Source organism: Nomascus leucogenys, chromosome 10 (assembly GCF_006542625.1).
Source record: "Nomascus leucogenys isolate Asia chromosome 10, Asia_NLE_v1, whole genome shotgun sequence".
NCBI classification, from domain to species: Eukaryota; Metazoa; Chordata; class Mammalia; order Primates; family Hylobatidae; genus Nomascus; species Nomascus leucogenys.
Window position 1 is genome coordinate 94757372 of NC_044390.1, and position 10690 is coordinate 94768061.

Sequence of the window (10690 nt, forward strand, 5' to 3'; positions counted from 1 at the left end):
AAATTTGTGGATTCAAGGAACCTCAAATTGAAAAGTATTCCCCCAAAAAACAATGAAAAGTAACAATACAAAAATAAAAACAATGAAAATTAAAAATAATGCCGCATAAACAATATTTACATAGAATTAGTATGTAAAGATGATTTAAAGTATAGGGGAAGATGTGCATAGGTTATCTGCAGATGATTTAAAATATAGGGGAAGATGATTTAAAGTATAGGGGAAGATGTGCATAGGTTATCTGCAAACATTGCACCATTTTATATGAGGGACTTGAACATCCTTGGATTTTGGTATCCACGGGTTCCAGAAACCAATGTCCCATGGATGCCAAGGGACTATTTAATATGGGAAAACTGCAAGACCAGATGTAAACTCCTTTCTTATGTTTGTATTCATCTGCATATCTTTTGGTTTCTTAAATAGTGAAGTGGTGTTTTATCATCAATAGAGGATGATTTAGCAAAGCCTAATTTGTGGAAGTCTTGTAGGATCCCTTTCTAGGCAGGTGACAGGTTTGAAGCAGATGGCTTTTAAGTGAGGGTGTGCCCCAGACAATGACAAGGAGATGCTGGAAACATCATAGGACATTTTCTCATACTTCCTGGAACCAGTGCTATACAATAAATCTAAGACTTTCGATGTTACTAGTCATCTGCGGGTAAACAGCCGCTTGGAATTAGAAAGGATTTGGGTATTGATTTTTCTATTCTTAGTCTCTTACGAAGCATAGTGGCCACCACTTGTCCTTGGCCTGAGAGTAGGTGCATATAAAAGATAATGGAATGTTAGCACCCTTATTTGGAATGAGCACTGCTCTTGTTTTGAGTACTTGAGCAAAAGGCTGGGACTAAGGAGTGGCTGCCAGAGGGTAGTGGAGGGTGCTGCAGTGTACTGCAGGATGCTGGAGGTTGCTTCAGGGTGGCAGAGGGTGCTGGAGGCTGCTGGAAAGTGCTAGAGGGTGCTGGAGTGCACTGCAGGGTGCTGCTGAAGTGTGCTGGAGGGTGCTGCAGGGTGCTTCAGGGTGCTGGAGGGTGCTGCGGGGTACTGCAGGGTGCACTACATGACTCTGAGTGCACCTCATCCATCTCTTCCTATACCCTCCCTGCGTATGCATAGGCAGCTAATTTCTTTGGCCTGTGTAAGTTTTCTGGAAATAGGAATAGGAAACACAAAATCAATGTTTATTTCAAGATCTGTTTGATTGGCATATATGTTTTGTTTCCTGGGATTTTTCATGTCATGTCGTTTACTGGGTATCTATGCTGGCTGTCAGCTTTTTTCCACTTTTCCTCACTTCACTGTTCAGGGGCAGTACCTAAATTCTTATTCCGATTTTATCTTTTCCTGTTTCTCTTTTTGAAATCTTGAGGTATTTTTTGTTTTTGTTTTTCTCTGTTTTAATTGTTATTTTAGATTTGGGGATACTTGTGAAAATTTGTTACATACACGGACACGCGTCATTGGGGGTTGTTATACATATTGTTACATCACCCAGATATTAAGCTCAGTACCCAATACTTATCTTTTCTGCTCCTCTCCCACCTCCTCTCCTCCCCCTCAGGTACACCTCAGAGTCTGTTGTTTCCTTCTTTGCATTCATAAGTTCTTATCATTTAGCTCCCACTTGTAAGTGAGAGCATGCAGTATTTGGTTGTCTGTTCCTGCATTAGTTTGCTAAGGATGATAACCTCCAGGAATCTTTTGTATATGAATTGGACAAGAAGTTTTATTTAACATGTGAGTGTACAATAAAAAGTACTAGTTTATAAATGATTTTTAGATAAACCTTGTAGAGTTTGGGGAAACACTGAGAACCATATACATATATATATATTTTTCCTCTCTGGTAGTTGTAACTTCATGGGGAGCTAATATTTTAGGGGGTTAAAATCTCCCAATTAAAATACTGTTAGCTCTACATATGCAAACATTTTGTGGGTATCATATCTCAGTATCCAAATGAAATCTAAAAATAGTATTGATGTGCACAAAAATGAAACTGCCTGGGAAATATCTGCAGCTGAGGCTTTCCATTTGCTTGAACAACAATAAAAATAAATATATAGAAGAATGTTTCTATTTACCAGTATGTAGATATCCACCTGTAGGGTGACCAGAAAATATTCACAATTGTTTTTCTGGTAGAGGGAAAACATTCATAGTATGCCCACTGAGGGAGAAACTGGCAGGTAGTACAAAAAAAAAAAATCATAGAAGTGAATAGACACTCTAAAAATTGAGAAGCAATTTTCGGGAAAAACACAGGTACTGTAAATCAAAGTGACAAAGAAAAAAATTGCATAATTTCTGCATTACTTTTAAAATAGAAAATGTTTCTGAATTAACCACAGAAATGATCCTACACAGAGCAAGAATGCAAGAGCAGGAGGATTTAATAAAAAATTTATCCGTAAAGATGGACCGGCTGCTGAGACAGGTATTGATCTAGACTAGCTTATGAGAGTCTCTGTTGAGCCATTTCTTCTCTAAGCAATAGAGTTTTAAGGAGCAGGCATTGGAAAGACTCGCAGGAGTCATCTGAGGTAGCTGCATGACTACAAGAGGCTGATGACTCAGTTATTCAAAATAGAGTGCAGCCATCCTCCAATTATAGATGTCCACGGATGGAAGCATCCCAGGCTCGCTTCCTTGATGATGTCATCACATTAGTAGCCAAGAATTTCTTCCTGTATCTCTAGTCCATGGGTCCATAGTGAGTCTAGGGGCTGTGTGCAAGTCATGAGTGATATGGGTCTGTCCCCATGAGCGGGTGTTCAGTGAATCCTGTAGATGTTAAAATTATAGTTGGAAGGTGAAGTTGGTAACACTTGATTTTCTTTTTCAATTCCAATGGAGCCAGGAGACCCAAGACATTTGCTGTAAACAAATTATTTAAAAAGATGACTAGCGCTTGTAGTCAGAGCTGCTCTGCTAGCCAGGGTACAGCTCCATGGTTTCTGCAGTGTTCTCTGGGGAGACAGCCCCACGTGGCAGAGAGAAGTACATGCTAATTGAGACATAATTATTCAAATGAAACCTGCTGCCTCTCAAAGTTACTTTCCATGGTCTCTCCTAATGCTTGACATTTGGCCCAGGCATAATGAGAATTCATTTCTGAAACCAGAGCCTCAAAACCCCATTACAGGATGAGTCATACACTGTCAGCCAGGACAGAGCCCTCTGGACAGTCCCCTACGGGGACTTCGTAGAATTTGGGGGTTGGATGGGGAGAGCTTGCCTGGTGGCGGGAGAGATAGTGGATGTCACCTTAGTGATGAAAAAATTCAGGCAGCCTGAAGTAGAACAGTTCCCATGGCAAGAGGGCTCAGTGTGGTACAGGAAGCAAACTCAGTACAACGATGTGGCAGAAGTTCTCATCCAAGCTGGAAACTACACCACTTTTTCAAAGAGCTCTGTCAAGAGAACATCTAGAGATGACAGAAGTGCTCACTGAGATAGTCTCTCCCGTGCAGTCACCGATTTTCCTTGTGCCAGAACTTTTTCAGCTCCTTGTCAAAAACTCAACAAAAGGCTGCAGTTCATTGGATTGTGATTCTTCATTTTTTCTCAGGTTTGCCATTGACTTTCATCAGGTTAATATAATTTTATTAATGTCTTTTCTTCTCTAAATGTTTCTTGCCAGTTAGAAACCATGGGTTATATTTACCCTTGTTTTCCCCAAACAGAATAGGTATTGCACTCCGAAGAACATAAACCAATAAGGGAAAATGAACATGAATTATTAGATTCTGAGATGCAGCTTTTTGGTGGGTCCTAAGATATTTGCCTGAATCAAGTAGGATCTTAGTGGATGAGATATCCAAACTTTTGAACTGGAAAAACAATTTCATCCAAAATCTGGCATAAAGCCCCTTTCTTTTCTCCAGGATGCAGTGGTTCAGATCTTGAGGCAGATACTAGAACTCCTGACATCATCTCAGAATTCTTTCATTTTGCAAATGCTTCAGGTACAGAAGTCCAAATGCTTCAATAAGACCATGCAGCTTAAAAGATCTGAGTATGTGAGATGTCAGTTCTTGTGCTCTAGATCAGCGGTCCCTAACCTTTTTGGAACCAGGAACCGGTTACGTGGAAGACAACTTTTCCACGGACTTGGGGGATTCTGGGTTCAATGCATTCCCATCTATTTGTTTTGCTTCTGTTGTCTGTACTTTTAGAGTCCTATCCAAAAAATCATTGCCCAGGCCCATGTAAAGAACTTTGTTGATTATACTTCAGTAAAGATGGGAATAAAATAAAACACAATACAACAAATAAAATAAGAAGAAGCAAATAAAAAATGCAGGCTGGGCCCATCAGGGTTGACCAAGTCCATTAGCAGTAGGGAGAATAATTGCATCCCATCTCGACACAGCATTCAAACTATCCTTTTCTCTTCATTTAATAGCTTTAATCCTCCCCTTCTCTGTCTGTGGAAGCACAGCATATGTGCCTTCCAATCTAAACAGCCATTTCCCCAGTTAAAACCACACTTGACTAATATAACACATATTCTCTACTTTACAAAGAGTACTAATTTAAAAGGATAGTGGAACGTTATGCTAAAATATTGACTATAGAGTTCCATTTATGTAATGGATACAACATATTGAAACACTAAAATGTGAATTGAACAAGGATGCTTTAAAGTAAAAGCATGCAAAGGTGTAGATTTTAAATGCACAGCCATCGAGCTCTGAAATATTTAAATGAAAGGGGAGGAGGCATTTCGAGAGAATGAGGTAAAATGCACTGCATTTAAATATCTGGCCCACGTTTGGGATGGTTGCTGGTATCATTGGCACGTTCTAGTCTTTCTCTGTTTTCCTTGTGATTTTATTTTTCCTGGACTTTCTTCAGCAATGAAAAGACTTTATATTCCAGCATAAAGACATCTTTCCACCACAGGGTGTCATATATTGAAACATGAAAATAAACAGTGAAACATTCTTCAATTCAGTGCAATTATTTTATCACACACACTTATTTCAGCATTGTAATTTTAGCCATTCACAAGCACATTATGATATGGGACTGAGCCCCTGTCCTTGTCCTCTATTCCAAAGCTTAGGACTTGGTAGAAAGGATCAGAGTCCACATTTAGGCATTCAGATGGAAAGAAACGGTTCATTTCTGTTGCATGTGCTGGTTGCCTTACTAGGTTTCATGAATTCTTCCAAGTTTCTCTGTGGGGTTACATACACCAAGTAGAACTATGTAAAAAATAGAGGTGACCTCAGTGGTTGCATGCAGGCTTTCGGAGGTGAATAAGCTGATCCTGCACTTCTAGTTACCCGGCTGCTTGGCGTGGGGGTGGTACCAAACATCTCTATGATTTGGCAATGTTTCCATCCAAATAATTTGAAGTTGATGATTTTTAATAAATCTGAAAAGATAAATATGAACTTAAAAGTGTTAAAAGCATGTAGAAATTTTACCTTCAAGAGGCATTTTATTTATTCTCATAGTAGCCAGCCAAATGGTATTTGCAGATGCATATCCCGTAGTGTTAAAGAAAGGAAGAGGTAGAGTATTTCTCACACCCCAGCTCAGGGGCCAAACCAGACTGAAACTCAGAGCCAAAGTTGATATTCCGTGTCTACTTGATGGTTATCCCTGTTCCACTTTTGGGCTGTATTTGTTCATGGCTTAGATGTGTGTATGCGTGTGTGTGTGTGTGTGTGTGTGTGTATTTATGTGGGTGTCTATGTATGTGTGTATATATGGTGTGTATGTGTGTGTGTATGTCTCGGATGTGTGCATATGGTAACTGTATGTGTATTGTGTGTGTGTGTGGTTGTGTGTATGTGCATTTATGTATTATGTATGGCATGTGCTTGTGTGCTTGGATGATTGTCTCACGTGTATTATATATTTATGTGTGTATGCACATGCATTTGTATGTTTGTATGTGCATATATGTTTGTGTGTTTAAGTGTTGCATGTGTGCATATCGAGGGGAGGGATTTATATGGGTCCAAGTTCCATGGGATGCCGATGCTGTGGAACAGGAACACCTACTCAGACATAAGAAAAGTGCAAAATGACCCGGGATTCTGTTTTGCTCTCTGAAGCTTTCTGTAGATGTCTCAGCTGGGAGACTGGTAGGTGCACTTGCCAAGCTCCCACAGACTCTCAGCCATCTCTGCACCTCCCAAAACTGCCAGCATCACCTTTGACATTTTAGCAAATGTTATTCTATGCTCTCAGGATGAAAAGAGAAGTCTTGGCAACCCACGGTTTGAACACCTGTATGTGTCTCAGTAGTTCCCCTAAGCCAAACCTGCTCTTTCTCCAAGCCCCACAGGCAGCCCATGAGTAAATGGAGTAGTGCGTCTCTGTGCAGCTAAGCCTGTGGAACAGCGTGCTTGCATGCTTCAAAGAGTCGATAGAATAGGAGGCAAAATGCTCTCCCATACTTACGAGCCCTTTCTTCCCTATCGACATTACTTCCCACAACTAGATAAAAACACCGTTTTCACTAATAGCTTCATCCTGTTCTTTTTCTACGGGAAAACAGGAGAGCCAAGCTGCTGGCCACCGAGAGTTTTTCCCAGATCTCAGCATGTATGTGTAGCTTTTAGTATAATTGGATTCAAAAAAAGAAGGAACAGAGACATTTTGAAATAAGAGTCAGAAAAGAAAAACACTTTGTGTTTGGGAGTTTATTCGCAAAATGCAAACGCTGCATTGAAAATATTTTGATATTGAAGTTCTTAACAGTTACTGAAAATTTCTTTATGTATTTAGATAATTTATATGGGTTATGGTGGGAGATGTTTGTTTTTTTAAAAAAAATATATATAAAAAAGTGTAGAAAGTAGATTAATGTAAACCCCTTCCCGAGCTGGAAACCAGTGGGACACTAATACTTTCTTGATGGGAATTAACAACCCAGGAGGTTTTCAAACCCACCAGGGACGTTTTCCTCTCACCCCAAGAAGGCTGGGATGTTATCCATAGAAAAAACAAGCCAATCTTCGTGTTTTAGGAGAGCTTGAAAATATCTCTGGCCTTAACTGTTGCTTTGGGTTATTTATTTAGATGAAATATTTTAATTTTATTTTAGGTCGAGGATCATCTCTTTAGACACTGCAGAGGCTAAGAGTAGAGGCAGCCCTTTTAGTCACTGGGATTAAAGTGCTATATGATGAGATGAACAATTTGAAACGTAGGGTCTGTGAGAGACTGCCTCCTCTACTCATTTAAGAGTATTTTACTTTTTGTAGGATGGCTTAAATCACCATTGGCCTGACACCGTTCCCTCTATTTCTTCGGCCTAAAGTCGTGTACAAAAACAGGGAGACACTCTTAACTTTTATATTTTATTGCAAATTTAGAATTAAATACCTCCTTACTTTTATGATGAAATCTGACCCACCAAATTAAATAGCAAAAATGTGCAAGCGTAGACACTGCACGTCTAAGGGACTTAATTCCTACCTCCCTCGCTTCCTTACAGGGGAGGGCTCTTCCCCCTTTCAGATCCATTTGAGAAGTTTCTTTATATCCCAAGTTCCTTGGGTACTCCTATGCAGTGCAGACATTTCCCACATGGGTAAACGTTTTGGGTGGGAGTGGGGCAAGCACAGCTGGCTTCTGTGAGCACACACCACCCATCACTCAGCACTCTTGTTTCATCCCTCTGTTGTTGAAGACTCCACCAGCACAGCTGTGCAATGGCGTGGGGTTTACCACCTCACAGCTGCATTAAGGCATCAGATTGTGCAAAACTCCATGAGCGAATGCTGCACAGAAGAATGTAGGGTTGCTAGATGGAAGGATGAAGGTGCTCCCTCTTAGCACAGGTTTGGAAGGATGGAGGTGCTCCCTCCTATCATAGGTTTGGAAGGATGGAGGTGCTCCCTCCTATCATAGGTTTGGAAGGATGGAGGTGTTCCCTCTTAGCACAGGCTTGGAAGGATGGAGGTGTCCCTCTTAGCTCAGTTTTGGAGGGATGGAAGTGCTCCCTCTTAGCCTAGTTTTGGAGGGATGGAAGTGCTCCCTCTTAGCATAGGTTTGGGATTACTGTGGGGTCTGCGTTGGTTGCTCCTATGCCCACATCCTTTTAATAGTTAGCTTTCATGCAGAGCCTTATTTTCAACTTCATCACTGTAAACTACACTTCAGTTCAAAAAACAAATTGAAGGACCAGCGTTCCTGATGATGATGTTCTAGGAAAGCCTCACACATCTTTGGAGATTTAGGCAAACTCCTAGACATGGGAAAGGCAGGCATTGGAAGTGAAAAATTAAATAACAAAAAAGATCAAAACCAGGAACAAAGAAATGGTTATAAAACCCTATGAAAGATACACACTTTCACTTTCCCTAATTATACCTGGGCTCTTGGGGGGAAATGGCTTTTATGCTGTATCAGTGGGAAATTAATGTTGACAGCATTGCTTATCTATAATATGTGTCTAAATAGCAGGCTGTCCTCTCGCAAATTAGTTTGCACACCAGTCATTGCTCCTCAGCTACAGTCTATTGTCTCAGAGCAATGAATTAGTTCTGGGCTTCTAGAATAGGTTTGAGAGAGAATTGGAGTGAGGTTCCCAGGAGACTGTCTGATAAGGCGTCTGCATGAACGCAGCAATGCATGGAAGGAGAATGAGGTAGAGATTTCTATGGGTTAGCAAATGAGGAGCTAGTGACCTGCTGGACCAGTGATGTGTTCAGGTAGGTCATGGAAACAGCAAGAGATGAGCTTAACGCAACAGGGATCTTCTGACAAGGCCAAAGAAGCAGCATGAACATGTGCTGGATTGGAGAGCATATGTTCTTTTACTAAATTAACAGCTCAAGTACAACCTTCCCTAATCCCTTACCTGCCCTCCATCTTTTTCACACCAGAGGCTCCCAGGCAGAGGCCAGCCAAGCTAGAGAAGGAGAGAAAGCCTGCAGTTAAATCAAGAACATAGTTTAGATCTGTATCTGGGACAGTGAGATTGTGTTCACTAACCAAGTTGGCCATGGGTGGATGTGAAGAGGTAGGCAAGCTGCATAGGTTGAGGGAGTGATCCCACAAGACATTTCTGACACCAACTGCCAGCATAGAGGTTTCTGTAAACCACCCTCTGTTTTAACACTTTACTGGAATGATGCTCAGATCTCAGAAAAGTGCTATCCTTATGAGTACAGTTTTGTTTAGTGAAATGATACAAGTTTAGAACCAAGCAAAGGATGAGACCCATAGGGAGGGATCCAAGGTGAAGCTCCAAAGTCCTGTCCTCGTGAAGGCCTTGACAGTGTTGCCTTCTTCAGGCTATGATGTGTGACAGTACACACAGAGTGGTGCCTGCCAGGAAGCCCACCTGAGCTGCAATGTGCAGTTTGTATTGGGGCTGAACTGTGTGGATATGATTTATTGAACCATGGATCGAATGGTTAAACTCAGTTTTCAGCCCCTCTTCCTTACCTGGAGGATGATGTCATCTGGCTCAGAAACTCAAACCTCAGGGTATAGTTTTGGTCTTTCTGGCCTGGCCATCCCCTGCTGAGTCATCTCATCAGCATAAGGCATCAGGTGTGAAAAATAAAAGTCCTCCAATTACTCAAGACATTTCAAGACTTTAGTGGTTATTTCCCAGGAGCTAGGGTAAAAGACAGAATTTTTGATAGAATTGTTTGCCATACAATGGCCTATTATTTAAACATAAACAGAAAAGCCAATTTATAGAAGAGAAGGGTGAAGTTCCCCCTACTGAGTAAATTTGAGAGGGGCGTCAGGAAACAGAAGAAAGTTTGTGTTATGATCCTGTGTGACACATAAGGCATTCTCATCAGTCACCTCAAAGATGGGAGGAAACTGGAGTAGATATTGTACAATTGACAACGTCAGAGCTGTAAAATAATTCTCCATGTTTTCTTCTCTTACCCACTGTGTTCCCGGGGAGGTCAAAGTGTGATGCTGGGTTTGGCCTCTGTCTTCCTGGTGTGACCTCACAATTGATCGGGGGTAGATGTTGACTTGAACTTGCAGGTGCTACTTATCTTGGGAAATAACTTCCCACAGTCCTATTATTTTACCTTTTCAAGAAACTTGGAGGCAGCTAGGTCAGAATATTAGTGTTTCATTTTGCAGATAAGAACCCTGGCCATTGGAACTGGCCCATAAACCCTCAGTGAATTGAGGGAAGAACTATGATTAGGATCCAAGCCCTCCTCCCATTCCATGGTTCATTCCAATAATCCCACGTGGAAGTCCACCACTGCCCTTGGGTCATGAGAATGAGGCTGCTGCTACAGCTATAAAATGTAGTACCAGAGCCCATTCAGTCCCTTTTCTTGTGTCATCCACAAAGTGCAGTGGCTGGAGTAAGTATTAGAGTCATTCCATATGTGTAAAGTAGATGAAACCCTGCAGTCAGCCCCTTGAGCTAAGAAACGTTCGTTGTAGCGTCAGAAGCTTATGCCGGCACCATGCATTTTACCCCACAAAAATGGATGAGAAAGGAGCTGCTGAGCTGGGGAGGGGAGAAGGGAAATGAGCTATGTCATCAGGCCCTGAGACCCTGGATCCAACAACATTCCAGCACATAAATATTCATCCAAGCAGCATGTCCAGTTGCCGTCCATTTAGCATGACGTTAACAGTGAGCTGTAAGACAAAAGCGCAGGAGCTCATTATCATGAGCCGGGCTTGGGAACATTTGGAGCAAGTTCTGAAATAATTAATGTTTCAT

The 10690-nt window shown here is 41.4% G+C and overlaps 1 long non-coding RNA gene across 1 annotated transcript; it reads right to left on the reverse strand.

The window, feature by feature from the left end:
- Positions 1–4953: 4953 nt before the first annotated feature.
- LOC101178230 lies at positions 4954–9948 on the reverse strand. The gene is made up of 4 exons (XR_178933.3): positions 9883–9948; positions 9424–9598; positions 8834–8884; positions 4954–5389 (listed from the first exon to the last, which is right to left on the reverse strand). It is a non-coding gene; the product is annotated as an uncharacterized LOC101178230 (long non-coding RNA).
- Positions 9949–10690: the final 742 nt, after the last annotated feature.